Raw genomic sequence first — 15,625 nt, 5'->3', positions numbered from 1 at the left:
TTCAGCTCTAGGGCAATGTAGCACACCCAGAGCAGAAGTTCTACTTCAGCCAGATCAGGCCTGCATAGAAACTGCGTTTCACAGGCCATTGTAAGAGATGTTCCCGGTAGGCTGTAAGAGCACTGTGCAGAGCGAGTTGTTTCTCAGCTTCCCAAAGAGCTGGAAGCAAGATGATTTGGTGCCCAACTTGCCCTTTGGAAAGGAGACTGCACGTTGTGCCTTTCAGCTCTAGGTCAATGTAGCACACCCAGAGCAGAAGTTCTACTTCAGCTTGTTAAGGCCTGCAAAGAAACTGCGTTTCACAAGAGTTTGTAGGAGGTGTTCCCCGTAGGCTGTAAGAGCACTGTGCAGAGCGACTTGTTTCTCAGCTTGCCAAAGTGCTGGAAGCAAGATGCTCTGGGGCCCAACTCGCCCTTTGGAAAGGAGACTGCACGTTGTGCCTTGCAGCTCTAGGGCAATGTACCACACCCAGAGCAGAAGTTCTACTTCAGGCAGATCAGGCCTGCAAAGAAGCTGCGTTTCACAGGCCTTTCTAAGAGGTGTTCCCTGTAGGCTGTAAGAGCACTGTGCAGAGCGAGTTGTTTCTTAACCTTCCAACGAGCTGGAAGCAAGATGCATTGGGGCCCAACTCGCCTTTGGGAATGAAGACAGCGCTTTGTGCCTTGCAGCTGTAGGGCAATGTAGCACACCCAGAGCAGAAGTTCTACGTCAGCGAGATCAGGCCTGCAAAGAAACTGCGTTTCACAGGCCTTTGTAACAGATGTCCGGTAGGCTGTAAGAGCACTGTGCAGTGCGAGTTGTTTCTCAGCTTCCCAAAGAGCTGGAAGCAAGATGCTTTGGGGCCCAACTTGCCCTTTGGAATGGAGATTGCACGTTGTGCCTTTCAGCTGTGAGGCAATGTAGCACACCCAGAGCAGAAGTTCTACTTCAGCCAGATAAGGCCTGCAAAGAACCTGCGTGTCACAGGGCTTTGCAAGAGATGTTCCCGCTAGGCTGTAAGAGCACTGTGCAGAGCGAGTTGTTTCTTAGCCTCCCAAAGAGCTGGAAGCAAGATGCATTGGGGCCCAACTCGCCCTTTGGAAAGAAGACAGCGCTTTGTGCCTTGCAGCTCTAGGGCAATGTAGCACACCCAGAGCAGAAATTCTACTTCAGCCAGATCACGCCTGCATAGAAACTGCGTTTCACAGGCCTTTGTAGCCGATGTCCGGTAGGCTGTAAGAGCACTGTGCAGATGGAGTTCCTTCTTAGCTTACCAAAGAGCTGAAAGATAGATTCTTTGGGGCCCAACTCGACCTTTTGAAAGAAGACAGCACTTTGTGCCTTGCAGATCTAGGGCAATCTAGCACACCCAGAGCAGAAGTTCTACTTCAACCAGATCAGGCCTGCAAAGAAACTGCGTTTCACAGGCCTCTGTAAGAGATGTTCCAGGTAGGCTGTAAGAGCACTGTGCAGAGCGAGTTGTTTCTCAGCTTCCCAAAGAGCTGGAAGCAAGATGCTTTGGTGCCGAACTTGCCCTTTGGAAAGGAGACTGCACGTTGTGCCTTTCAGCTCTAGTTCAATGTAGCACACCCAGAGCAGAAGTTCTACTTCAGCCAGTTAAGGCCTGCAAAGAAACTGCGTTTCACAGGCCTTTGTAGGAGGTGTTCCCCGTAGGCTGTAAGAGCACTGTGCAGAGCGAGTTGTTTCTCAGCTTGCCAAAGAGCTGGAAGCAAGATGCTGTGAGGCCCATCTCGCCCTTTGGAAAGGAGACTGCACATTGTGCCTTCAGCTCTAGGGCAATGTAGCACACCCAGAGCAGAAGTTCTACTTCAGCCCGAACAGGCCTGCATAGAAACTGCGTTTCAGAGGTCTTTGTAAGAGATGTTCCCGGTAGGCTGCAAGAGCACTGTGCAGAGCGAGTTGTTTCTCAGCTTGCCAAAGTGCTGGAAGCAAGATGCTCTTTGGCCCAACTCGCCCTTTGGAAAGGAGACTGCACGTTGTGCCTTGCAGCTCTAGGGCAATGTAGCACACCCAGAGCAGAAGTTCTACTTCAGGCAGATCAGGCCTGCAAAGAAACTGCGTTTCACAGGCCTTTGTAAGAGATCTTCCCGGTAGGCTGTAAGAGCACTGTGCAGAGTGACTTGTTTCTTAGCTTCCCAATAGCTGGAAGCAAGATGTTTGGGGACCCTCTGCCCCTATGGAAAGAAGACAGCACTTTGTGCCTTTCAGCTCTACGGCAATGTAGCACACCCAGAGCAGAAGTTCTACTTCAGCCAGATCAGGCCAGCAAAGAAACTGCGTTTCACAGGCCTTTCTAAGAGGTGTTCCCTGTAGGCTGTAAGACCACTGTGCAGAGCGAGTTGTTTCTTAGCTTCCCAAAGAGCTGGAAGCAAGATGCTTTGGGGCCGAACTCGCCCTTTGGAAAGGATACTGCACTTTGTGGATTTCAGCTCTAGGGCAATGTAGCACACCCAGAGCAGAAGTTCTACTTCAGCCAGATAATGCCTGCATAGAAACTGCGTTTCACAGGCTTTTGTAAGAGATGTTCCCGGTAGGCTGTAAGAGCACTGTGCAGAGCGAGTTGTTTCTCAGCTTCCCAAAGAGCTGGAAGCAAGATGATTTGGTGCCCAACTTGCCCTTTGGAAAGGAGACTGCACGTTGTGCCTTTCAGCTCTAGGGCAATGTAGCACACCCAGAGCAGAAGTTCTACTTCAGCCTGTTAAGGCCTGCAAAGAAACTGCGTTTCACAAGCCTTTGTAGGAGGTGTTCCCCGTAGGCTGTAAGAGCACTGTGCAGAGCGACTTGATTCTCAGCTTGCCAAAGTGCTGGAAGCAAGATGCTCTGGGGCCCAACTCGCCCTTTGGAAAGGAGACTGCACGTTGTGCCTTGCAGCTCTAGGGCAATGTAGCACACCCTGAGCAGAAGTTCTACTTCACCCAGTTAAGGCCTGGAAAGAAACTGCGTTTCACAGGCCTTTCTAAGAGGTGTTCCCTGTAGGCTGTAAGACCACTGTGCAGAGCGAGTTGTTTCTCAGCTTCCCAAAGAGCTGGAAGCAAGATGCTTTGGTGCCCAACTTGCCCTTTGGAAAGGAGACTGCACGTTGTGCCTTTCAGCTCTAGGGCAATGCAGCACACCCAGAGCAGAAGTTCTACTTCAGCCAGTTAAGGCCTGCAAAGAAACTGCGTTTCACAGGCATTTGTAGGAGTTGTTCCCCGTAGGCTGTAAGAGCACTGTGCAGAGCGAGTTGTTTCTCAGCTTGCCAAAGTGCTGGAAGCAAGATGCTCTGGGGCCCAACTCGCCCTTTGGAAAGGAGACTGCACGTTGTGCCTTGCAGATCTTGGGCAATGTAGCACACCCAGAGCAGAAGTTCTACTTCAGCCAGATAATGCCTGCATAGAAACTGCGTTTCACAGGCCTTTGTAACAGATGTCCGGTAGGCTGTAAGAGCACTGTGCAGAGCGAGTTGTTTCTCAGCTTCCCAAAGAACTGGAAGCAAGATGCTTTGGTGCCCAACTTGCCCTTTGGAATGGAGACTGCACGTTGTGCCTTTCAGCTCTAGGGCAATGTAGCACACCCAGAGCAGAAGTTCTGCTTCAGCCAGATCAGGCCTTGAAAGAAACTGAGTTTCACAGGCCTTTCTAACAGGTGTTCCCTGTAGGCTGTAAGAGCACTGTGCAGAGCGAGTTGTTTCTGAGCTTCACAAAGAGCTGGAAGCAAGATGCTTTCGGGCCCAACTTGCCCATTTTTAAGAAACCAGCACGTTGTGCCTTTCAGCTCTAGGGCAGTGTAGCACACCCAGAGCAGAAGTTCTACTTCAGCCAGATCAGGCCTGCAAAGAAACTGCGTTTCACAGGCCATTGTAAGAGATGTTCCCGGTAGGCTGTAAGAGCACTGTGCAGAGCGAGTTGTTTCTCAGCTTCCCAAAGAGCTGGAAGCAAGATGCTTTGGTGCCGAACTTGCCCTTTGGAAAGGAGATTGCACATTGTGCCTTTCAGCTCTAGTTCAATGTAGCACACCCAGAGCAGAAGTTCTACTTCAGCCAGTTAAGGCCTGCAAAGAAACTGCGTTTCACAGGCCTTTGTAGGAGGTGTTCCCCGTAGGCTGTAAGAGCACTGTGCAGAGCGAGTTGTTTCTTAGCTTCCCAAAGAGCTGGAAGCAAGATGCTGTGGGGCCCAACTCGCCCTTTGGAAAGGAGACTGCCCGTTGTGCCTTTCAGATCTAGGGCAATGTAGCACACCCAGAGCAGAAGTTCTACTTCAGCCAGATAAGGCCTGCATAGAAACTGCCTTTCACAGGCCTTTGTAAGAGCTGTTCCCGGTAGGCTGTAAGAGCACTGTGCAGAGCGAGTTGTTTCTCAGCTTGCCAAAGAGCTGGAAGCAAGATGCTGTGAGGCCCATCTCGCCCTTTGGAAAGGAGACTGCACATTGTGCCTTCAGATCTAGGGCAATGTAGCACACCCAGAGCAGAAGTTCTACTTCAGCCAGAACAGGCCTGCATAGAAACTGCGTTTCACAGGTCTTTGTAAGAGATGTTCCCGGTAGGCTGCAAGAGCACTGTGCAGAGCGAGTTGTTTCTCAGCTTCCCAAAGAACTGAAAGCAAGATGCTTTTGGGCCCAACTCTCCCTTTGGAAAGGAGACTGCACGTTGTGCCTTTCAGCTGTGAGGCAATGTAGCACACCCAGAGCAGAAGTTCTACTTCAGCCAGATAAGGCCTGCAAAGAAACTGCGTTTCACAGGCCTTTCGAAGAGGTGTTCCCTGTAGGCTGTAAGAGCACTGTGCAGAGCGAGTTGTTTCTTAGCCTTCCAAAGAACTGGAAGCAAGATGCATTGGGGCTCAACTCGCCCTTTGGAAAGAAGACAGCGCTTTGTGCCTTGCAGCTGTAGGGCAATGTAGCACACCAAGAACAGAAGTTCTACGTCAGCCAGATCAGGCCAGCAAAGAAACTGCGTTTCATAGGCCTTTCTAAGAGGTGTTCCCGGTAGGCTGTAAGAGCACTGTGCAGAGCAAGTTGTTTCTTAGCTTCCCAAAGAGAAGGAAGCAAGATGCTTTCGGGCCCAACTCGCCCTTTGGAAAGGAGACTGCACGTTGTTGCTTTCAGCTCTAGGGCAATGTAGCACACCCAGAGCAGAAGTTCTACTTCAGCCAGATCAGGCCTGCATAGAAACTGCGTTTCACAGGCTTTTGTAAGAGATGTTCCCGGTAGGCTGTAAGAGCACTGTGCAGAGCGAGTTGTTTCTCAGCTTCCCAAAGAGCTGGAAGCAAGATGATTTGGTGCCGAACTTGCCCTTTGGAAAGGAGACTGCACGTTGTGCCTTTCAGCTCTAGGTCAATGTAGCACACCCAGAGCAGAAGTTCTACTTCAGCTTCTTAAGGCCTGCAAAGAAACTGCGTTTCACAAGCCTTTGTAGGAGGTGTTCCCCGTAGGCTGTAAGAGCACTGTGCAGAGCGACTTGTTTCTCAGCTTGCCAAAGTGCTGGAAGCAAGATGCTCTGGGGCCCAACTCGCCCTTTGGAAAGGAGACTGCACGTTGTGCCTTGCAGCTCTAGGACAATGTAGCACACCCAGAGCAGAAGTTCTACTTCAGGCAGATCAGGCCTGCAAAGAAACTGAGTTTCACAGGCCTTTCTAAGAGGTGTTCCCTGTAGGCTGTAAGAGCACTGTGCAGAGCGAGTTGTTTCTTAGCCTTCCAACGAGCTGGAAGCAAGGTGCATTGGGGCCCAACTGGCCTTTGGGAATGAAGACAGCGCTTTGTGCCTTGCAGCTGTAGGGCAATGTAGCACACCCAGAGCAGAAGTTCTACGTCAGCGAGATCAGGCCTGCAAAGAAACTGCGTTTCACAGGCCTTTGTAACAGATGTCCGGTAGGCTGTAAGAGCACTGTGCAGTGCGAGTTGTTTCTCAGCTTCCCAAAGAGCTGGAAGCAAGATGCTTTGGGGCCCAACTTGCCCTTTGGAATGGAGATTGCACGTTGTGCCTTTCAGCTGTGAGGCAATGTAGCACACCCAGAGCAGAAGTTCTACTTCAGCCAGATAAGGCCTGCAAAGAACCTGCGTGTCACAGGGCTTTGCAAGAGATGTTCCCGCTAGGCTGTAAGAGCACTGTGCAGAGCGAGTTGTTTCTTAGCCTCCCAAAGAGCTGGAAGCAAGATGCATTGGGGCCCAACTCGCCCTTTGGAAAGAAGACAGCGCTTTGTGCCTTGCAGCTCTAGGGCAATGTAGCACACCCAGAGCAGAAATTCTACTTCAGCCAGATCACGCCTGCATAGAAACTGCGTTTCACAGGCCTTTGTAGCAGATGTCCGGTAGGCTGTAAGAGCACTGTGCAGATGGAGTTCCTTCTTAGCTTACCAAAGAGCTGAAAGATAGATTCTTTGGGGCCCAACTCGACCTTTTGAAAGAAGACAGCACTTTGTGCCTTGCAGATCTAGGGCAATCTAGCACACCCAGAGCAGAAGTTCTACTTCAACCAGATCAGGCCTGCAAAGAAACTGCGTTTCACAGGCCTCTGTAAGAGATGTTCCAGGTAGGCTGTAAGAGCACTGTGCAGAGCGAGTTGTTTCTCAGCTTCCCAAAGAGCTGGAAGCAAGATGCTTTGGTGCCGAACTTGCCCTTTGGAAAGGAGACTGCACGTTGTGCCTTTCAGCTCTAGTTCAATGTAGCACACCCAGAGCAGAAGTTCTACTTCAGCCAGTTAAGGCCTGCAAAGAAACCGTTTCACAGGCCTTTGTAGGAGGTGTTCCCCGTAGGCTGTAAGAGCACTGTGCAGAGCGAGTTGTTTCTCAGCTTGCCAAAGAGCTGGAAGCAAGATGCTGTGAGGCCCATCTCGCCCTTTGGAAAGGAGACTGCACATTGTGCCTTCAGCTCTAGGGCAATGTAGCACACCCAGAGCAGAAGTTCTACTTCAGCCAGATAATGCCTGCATAGAAACTGCGTTTCACAGGCCTTTGTAACAGATGTCCGGTAGGCTGTAAGAGCACTGTGCAGAGCGAGTTGTTTCTCAGCTTCCCAAAGAACTGGAAGCAAGATGCTTTGGTGCCCAACTTGCCCTTTGGAATGGAGACTGCACGTTGTGCCTTTCAGCTCTAGGGCAATGTAGCACACCCAGAGCAGAAGTTCTGCTTCAGCCAGATCAGGCCTTGAAAGAAACTGAGTTTCACAGGCCTTTCTAACAGGTGTTCCCTGTAGGCTGTAAGAGCACTGTGCAGAGCGAGTTGTTTCTCAGCTTCACAAAGAGCTGGAAGCAAGATGCTTTCGGGCCCAACTTGCCCATTTTTAAGAAACCAGCACGTTGTGCCTTTCAGCTCTAGGGCAGTGTAGCACACCCAGAGCAGAAGTTCTACTTCAGCCAGATCAGGCCTGCAAAGAAACTGCGTTTCACAGGCCATTGTAAGAGATGTTCCCGGTAGGCTGTAAGAGCACTGTGCAGAGCGAGTTGTTTCTCAGCTTCCCAAAGAGCTGGAAGCAAGATGCTTTGGTGCCGAACTTGCCCTTTGGAAAGGAGATTGCACATTGTGCCTTTCAGCTCTAGTTCAATGTAGCACACCCAGAGCAGAAGTTCTACTTCAGCCAGTTAAGGCCTGCAAAGAAACTGCGTTTCACAGGCCTTTGTAGGAGGTGTTCCCCGTAGGCTGTAAGAGCACTGTGCAGAGCGAGCTGTTTCTTAGCTTCCCAAAGAGCTGGAAGCAAGATGCTGTGGGGCCCAACTCGCCCTTTGGAAAGGAGACTGCCCGTTGTGCCTTTCAGATCTAGGGCAATGTAGCACACCCAGAGCAGAAGTTCTACTTCAGCCAGATAAGGCCTGCATAGAAACTGCCTTTCACAGGCCTTTGTAAGAGCTGTTCCCGGTAGGCTGTAAGAGCACTGTGCAGAGCGAGTTGTTTCTCAGCTTGCCAAAGAGCTGGAAGCAAGATGCTGTGAGGCCCATCTCGCCCTTTGGAAAGGAGACTGCACATTGTGCCTTCAGCTCTAGGGCAATGTAGCACACGCAGAGCAGACGTTCTACTTCAGCCAGAACAGGCCTGCATAGAAACTGCGTTTCACAGGTCTTTGTAAGAGATGTTCCCGGTAGGCTGCAAGAGCACTGTGCAGAGCGAGTTGTTTCTCAGCTTCCCAAAGAACTGAAAGCAAGATGCTTTTGGGCCCAACTCTCCCTTTGGAAAGGAGACTGCACGTTGTGCCTTTCAGCTGTGAGGCAATGTAGCACACCCAGAGCAGAAGTTCTACTTCAGCCAGATAAGGCCTGCAAAGAAACTGCGTTTCACAGGCCTCTCTAAGAGGTGTTCCCGGTAGGCTGTAAGAGCACTGTGCAGAGCGAGTTGTTTCTTAGCTTCCCAAAGAGCAGGAAGCAAGATGCTTTCGGGCCCAACTCGCCCTTTGGAAAGGAGACTGCACGTTGTTGCTTTCAGCTCTAGGGCAATGTAGCACACCCAGAGCAGAAGTTCTACTTCAGCCAGATAATGCCTGCATAGAAACTGCGTTTCACAGGCTTTTGTAAGAGATGTTCCCGGTAGGCTGTAAGAGCACTGTGCAGAGCGAGTTGTTTCTCAGCTTCCCAAAGAGCTGGAAGCAAGATGATTTGGTGCCGAACTTGCCCTTTGGAAAGGAGACTGCACGTTGTGCCTTTCAGCTCTAGGTCAATGTAGCACACCCAGAGCAGAAGTTCTACTTCAGCTTCTTAAGGCCTGCAAAGAAACTGCGTTTCACAAGCCTTTGTAGGAGGTGTTCCCCATAGGCTGTAAGAGAACTGTGCAGAGCGACTTGTTTCTCAGCTTGCCAAAGTGCTGGAAGCAAGATGCTCTGGGGCCCAACTCGCCCTTTGGAAAGGAGACTGCACGTTGTGCCTTGCAGCTCTAGGGCAATGTAGCACACCCAGAGCAGAAGTTCTACTTCAGGCAGATCAGGCCTGCAAAGAAACTGCGTTTCACAGGCCTTTCTAAGAGGTGTTCCCTGTAGGCTGTAAGAGCACTGTGCAGAGCGAGTTGTTTCTTAGCCTTCCAACGAGCTGGAAGCAAGGTGCATTGGGGCCCAACTGGCCTTTGGGAAAGAAGACAGCGCTTTGTGCCTTGCAGCTGTAGGGCAATGTAGCACACCCAGAGCAGAAGTTCTACGTCAGCGAGATCAGGCCTGCAAAGAAACTGCGTTTCACAGGCCTTTGTAACAGATGTCCGGTAGGCTGTAAGAGCACTGTGCAGTGCGAGTTGTTTCTCAGCTTCCCAAAGAGCTGGAAGCAAGATGCTTTGGGGCCCAACTTGCCCTTTGGAATGGAGATTGCACGTTGTGCCTTTCAGCTGTGAGGCAATGTAGCACACCCAGAGCAGAAGTTCTACTTCAGCCAGATAAGGCCTGCAAAGAACCTGCGTGTCACAGGGCTTTGCAAGAGATGTTCCCGCTAGGCTGTAAGAGCACTGTGCAGAGCGAGTTGTTTCTTAGCCTCCCAAAGAGCTGGAAGCAAGATGCATTGGGGCCCAACTCGCCCTTTGGAAAGAAGACAGCGCTTTGTGCCTTGCAGCTCTAGGGCAATGTAGCACACCCAGAGCAGAAATTCTACTTCAGCCAGATCACGCCTGCATAGAAACTGCGTTTCACAGGCCTTTGTAGCAGATGTCTGGTAGGCTGTAAGAGCACTGTGCAGATGGAGTTCCTTCTTAGCTTACCAAAGAGCTGAAAGATAGATTCTTTGGGGCCCAACTCGACCTTTTGAAAGAAGACAGCACTTTGTGCCTTGCAGATCTAGGGCAATCTAGCACACCCAGAGCAGAAGTTCTACTTCAACCAGATCAGGCCTGCAAAGAAACTGCGTTTCACAGGCCTTTGTAGGAGGTGTTCCCCGTAGGCTGTAAGAGCACTGTGCAGAGCGAGTTGTTTCTTAGCTTTCCAATAGCTGGAAGCAAGATGTTTGGGGACCCTCTGCCCCTATGGAAAGAAGACAGCACTTTGTGCCTTTCAGCTCTACGGCAATGTAGCACACCCAGAGCAGAAGTTCTACTTCAGCCGGTTAAGGCCTGCAAAGAAACTGCGTTTCACAAGCCTTTGTAGGAGTTGTTCCCCGTAGGCTGTAAGAGCACTGTGCAGAGCGAGTTGTTTCTCAGCTTGCCAAAGTGCTGGAAGCAAGATGCTCTTTGGCCCAACTCGCCCTTTGGAAAGGAGACTGCACGTTGTGCCTTGCAGCTCTAGGGCAATGTAGCACACCCAGAGCAGAAGTTCTACTTCACCCAGATAAGGCCTGCAAAGAAACTGCGTTTCACAGGCCTTTCTAAGAGGTGTTCCCTGTAGGCTGTAAGAGCACTGTGCAGAGCGAGTTGTTTCTTAGCCTTCCAACGAGCTGGAAGCAAGGTGCATTGGGGCCCAACTCGTCTTTGGGAAAGAAGACAGCGCTTTGTGCCTTGCAGCTGTAGGGCAATGTAGCACACCCAGAGCAGAAGTTCTACGTCAGCGAGATCAGGCCTGCAAAGAAACTGCGTTTCACAGGCCTTTGTAACAGCTGTGCGGTAGGCTGTAAGAGCACTGTGCAGTGCGAGTTGTTTCTCAGCTTCCCAAAGAGCTGGAAGCAAGATGCTTTGGGGCCCAACTTGCCCTTTGGAATGGAGACTGCACGTAGTGGCTTTCAGCTCTAGGGCAATGTAGCACACCCAGAGCAGAAGTTCTACTTCAGCCAGATCCGGCCTTGAAAGAAACTGCGTTTCACAGGCCTTTCTAACAGGTGTTCCCTGTAGGCTGTAAGAGCACTGTGCAGAGCGAGTTGTTTCTTAGCTTCCCAAAGAGCTGGAAGCAAGATGCTTTGGGGCCCAACTCGCCCTTTGTTAAGAAACCTGCACGTTGTGCCTTTCTGCTCTAGGTCAATGTAGTACACCCAGAGCAGAAGTTCTACTTCAGCCAGATCAGGCCTGCAAAGAAACTGCGTTTCACAGGCCTTTGTAAGAGATCTTCCCGGTAGGCTGTAAGAGCACTGTGCAGAGCGACTTGTTTCTTAGCTTCCCAATAGCTGGAAGCAAGATGTTTGGGGACCCTCTGCCCCTATGGAAAGAAGACAACACTTTGTGCCTTTCAGCTCTACGGAAATGTAGCACACCCAGAGCAGAAGTTCTACTTCAGCCAGATCAGGCCAGCAAAGAAACTGCGTTTCACAGGCCTTTCTAAGAGGTGTTCCCTGTAGGCTGTAAGAGCACTGTGCAGAGCGAGTTGTTTCTTAGCTTCCCAAAGAGCTGGAAGCAAGATGCTTTGGGGCCGAACTCGCCCTTTGGAAAGGATACTGCATGTTGTGGCTTTCAGCTCTAGGGCAATGTAGCACACCCAGAGCAGAAGTTCTACTTCAGCCGGTTAAGGCCTGGAAAGAAACTGCGTTTCACAGGCATTTGTAGGAGTTGTTCCCCGTAGGCTGTAAGAGCACTGTGCAGAGCGAGTTGTTTCTCAGCTTGCCAAAGTGCTGGAAGCACGATGCTCTGGGGCCCAACTAGCCCTTTGGAAAGGAGACTGCACGTTGTGCCTTGCAGATCTTGGGCAATGTAGCACACCCAGAGCATAAGTTCTACTTCACCCAGATAAGGCCTGGAAAGAAAATGCGTTTCACAGGCCTTTCTAAGAGGTGTTCCCTGTAGGCTGTAAGAGCACTGTGCAGAGCGAGTTGTTTCTTAGCTTCCCAAAGAGCTGAAAGCAAGATGCTTTGGGGCCCAACTCGCCCTTTGGAAAGGAGACTGCACATTGTGGCTTTCAGCTCTAGGGCAATGTAGCACACCCAGAGCAGAAGTTCTACTTCAGCCAGATAATGCCTGCATAGAAACTGCGTTTCACAGGCCTTTGCAAGAGATGTTCCCGGTAGGCTGTAAGAGCACTGTGCAGAGCGAGTTGTTTCTCAGCTCCCAAAGAGCTGGAAGCAAGATTCATTGGGGCCCAACTCGCCCTTTGGAAAGAAGACAGCGCTTTGTGCCTTGCAGCTCTAGGAAAATGTAGCACACCCAGAGCAGAAGTTCTACTTCAGCCAGATCAGGCCTGCATAGAATCTGCGTTTCACAGGCCTTTGTAACAGATGTCCAGTAGGCTGTAAGAGCACTGTACAGATGGAGTTCGTTCTTAGCTTACCAAAGAGCTGAAAGATAGACTCTTTGGGGCCCAACTCGACCTTTTGAAAGAAGACAGCACTTTCTGCCTTGCAGATCTAGGGCAATGTGGCACACCCAGTGCAGAAGTTCTACTTCAGCCAGATAAGGCCTGCATAGAAACTGGCTTTCACAGGCCTTTGTAAGAGCTGTTCCCAGTAGGCTGTAAGAGCACTGTGCAGAGCGAGTTGTTTCTCAGCTTGCCAAAGAGCTGGAAGCAAGATGCTGTGAGGCCCAACTCGCCCTTTGGAAAGGAGACTGCACATTGTGCCTTGAGCTCTAGGGCAATGTAGCACACCCAGAGCAGAAGTTCTACTTCAGCCAGAACAGGCCTGCATAGAAAATGCGTTTCACAGGTCTTTGTAAGAGATGTTCCCGGTAGGCTGCAAGAGCACTGTGCAGAGCGAGTTGTTTCTCAGCTTCCCAAAGAACTGAAAGCAAGATGCTTTTGGGCCCAACTCTCCCTTTGGAAAGGAGACTGCATGTTGTGCCTTTCAGCTGTGAGGCAATGTAGCACACCCAGAGCAGAAGTTCTACTTCAGCCAGAAAAGGCCTGCAAAGAAACTGCGTTTCACAGGCCTTTCTAAGAGGTGTTCCCTGTAGGCTGTAAGAGCACTGTGCAGAGCGTGTTGTTTCTTAGCCTTCCAAAGAGCTGGAAGCAAGATGCATTGGGGCCCAACTCGCCCTTTGGAAAGAAGACAGCGCTTTGTGCCTTGCAGCTGTAGGGCAATGTAGCACACCAAGAACAGAAGTTCTGCGTCAGCCCAATCAGGCCAGCAAAGAAACTGCGTTTCACAGGCCTTTCTAAGAGGTGTTCCCTGTAGGCTGTAAGAGCACTGTGCAGAGCGAGTTGTTTCTTAGCTTCCCAAAGAGCTGGAAGCAAGATGCTTTGGTGCCCAACTCGCCCTTTGGAAAGGAGACTACACGTTGTGGCTTTCAGCTCTAGGGCAATGTAGCACACCCAGAGCAGAAGTTCTACTTCAGCCAGATAATGCCTGCATAGAAACTGCGTTTCACAGGCTTTTGTAAGAGATGTTCCCGGTAGGCTGCAAGAGCAGTGTGCACAGCGAGTTGTTTCTTAGCCTTCCAAAGAGCTGGAAGCAAGATGCATTGGGGCCCAACTCGCCCTTTGGAAAGAAGACAGCGCTTTGTGCCTTGCTGCTGTAGGGCAATGTAGCACACCCAGAGCAGAAGTTCTACGTCAGCCAGATCAGGCCTGCAAAGAAACTGCGTTTCACAGGCCTTTGTAACAGATGTCCGGTAGGCTGTAAGAGCACTGTGCAGAGCGAGTTGTTTCTCAGCTTACCAAAGACCTGAAAGATGGATTCTTTGGGGCCCAACTCGAGCTTTGGAAAGAAGACAGCACTTTGTGCCTTGCAGATCTAGGGCAATGTAGCACACCCAGAGCAGAAGTTCTACTTCAGCCAGTTAAGGCCTGCAAAGAAACTGCGTTTCACAGGCATTTGTAGGAGTTGTTCCCCGTAGGCTGTAAGAGCACTGTGCAGAGCGAGTTGTTTCTCAGCTTCCCAAAGAGCTGGAAGCAAGATGATTTGGTGCCCAACTTGCCCTTTGGAAAGGACACTGCACGTTGTGCCTTTCAGCTCTACGGCACTGCAGCACACCCAGAGCAGAAGTTCTACTTCAGCCTGTTAAGGCGTGCAAAGAAACTGCGTTTCACAGGCCTTTGTAGGAGGTGTTCCCCGTAGGTTGTAAGAGCGCTGTGCAGAGCGACTTGTTTCTCAGCCTTACAAAGTGCTGGAAGCAAGATGCTCTGGGGCCCAACTCGCCCTTTGGAAAGGAGACCGCACGTTGTGCCTTGCAGCTCGAGGGCAATGTAGCACACCCAGAGCAGAAGTTCTACTTCACCCAGATAAGGCCTGGAAAGAAACTGAGTTTCACAGGCCTTTCTAAGAGTTGTTCCCTGTAGGCTGTAAGAGCACTGTGCAGAGCGAGTTGTTTCTTAGCCTAACAAAGAGCTGGAAGCAAGATGCATTGGGGCCCAACTCGCCCTTTGGAAAGAAGACAGCGCTTGTGCCTTGCAGCTGTAGGGCAAAGTAGCACACCCAGAGCAGAAGTTCTACTTCAGCCAGATCAGGCCTGCAAAGAAACTGCGTTTCACAGGCCTTTCTAACAGGTGTTCCCGGTAGGCTGTAAGAGCACTGTGCAGAGCGAGTTGTTTCTCAGCTTCCCAAAGAGCTGGAAGCAAGATGCTTGGGGGCCCAACTTGCCCATTTTTAAGAAACCAGCACGTTGTGCCTTTCAGCTCTAGGGCAATGTAGCACACCCAGAGCAGAAGTTCTACTTCAGCCAGATGTCCTGGAAAGAAACTGCGATTCACAGGACTTTGTAAGAGGTGTTCCCTGTAGGCTGTAAGAGCACTGTGCAGAGCGAGTTGTTTCTCAGCTTGCCAAAGAGCTGGAAGCAAGATGCTTTGGGGCCAAACTCGTCCTTTGGAAAGGAGACTGCACGTTGTGCCTGACAGCTCTCGGGCAATGCAGCACACCCAGAGCAGAAGTTCTACTTCAGCCAGATCAGGCCTGCATGGAAACGGCGTTTCACAGGCATCTGTAAGAGATGTTCCCGGTAGGCTGTAAGAGCACTGTGCAGAGCGAGTTGTTTCTCAGCTTCCCAAAGAGCTCGAAGCAAGATGCTTTGTGGCCAAAACCGCCCTTTGGAAAGAAGACAGCACATTGTGCCTTGCAGCTCTAGGGCAATGTAGCACACCCAGAGGAGAAGTTCTACTTCAGCCAGATCAGGCCTGCAAAGAAACTGCGTCTCTCAGGCCTTTGTAAGAGATGTTCCAGGTAGGCTGTAAGAGCACTGTGCAGAGCGAGTTGTTTCTCAGCTTCCCAAAGAGCTGGAAGCTAGATGCTTTGGGGCCCAACTCGTCCTTTCGAAAGGAGACTGCACGTTGTGCCTTGCAGCTGTAGGGCAATGTAGCACACCCAGAGCAGAAGTTCTACTTCAGCCAGATCAGGCCTGCATAGAAACTGGGTTTCACAGGCCTTTGTAAGAGATGTTCCCGCTAGGCTGTAAGAGCACTGTGCAGAGCGAGTTGTTTCTCAGCTTGCCAAAGTGCTGGAAGCAAGATGCTCTGGGGCCCAACTCGCCCTTTGGAAAGGAGACGGCACGTTGTGCCTTGCAGCTCTAGGGCAATGCAGCACACCCAGAGCAGAAGTTCTACTTCAGCCAGATCAGTCCTGGAAAGAAACTGCGATTCACAGGACTTTGTAAGAGGTGTTCCCTGTAGACTGTAAGAGCACTGTGCAGAGCGAGTTGTTTCTCAGCTTGCCAAAGAGCTGGAAGCAAGATGCTTTGGGGCCATACTCGTCCTTTGGAAAGGAGACTGCACGTTGTGCCTTTCAGCTCTAGGGCAATGTAGCACACCCAGAGCAGAAGTTCTACTTCACCCAGATCAGTCCTGGAAAGAAACTGCGATTCACAGGACTTTGTAAGAGGTGTTCCCTGTAGGCTGTAAGAGCACTGTGAAAAGCGAGTTGTTTCTCAGCTTGCCAAAGAGCTGGAAGCAAGATGCTTTGGGGCCAAACTCGTCCT

This window comes from Equus caballus, chromosome 4 (assembly GCF_041296265.1).
Source record: "Equus caballus isolate H_3958 breed thoroughbred chromosome 4, TB-T2T, whole genome shotgun sequence".
Lineage (NCBI taxonomy): Eukaryota > Metazoa > Chordata > Mammalia > Perissodactyla > Equidae > Equus > Equus caballus.
The sequence above is the reverse complement of the archived record's forward strand: the minus strand, read 5'-3'. Positions refer to the sequence as shown.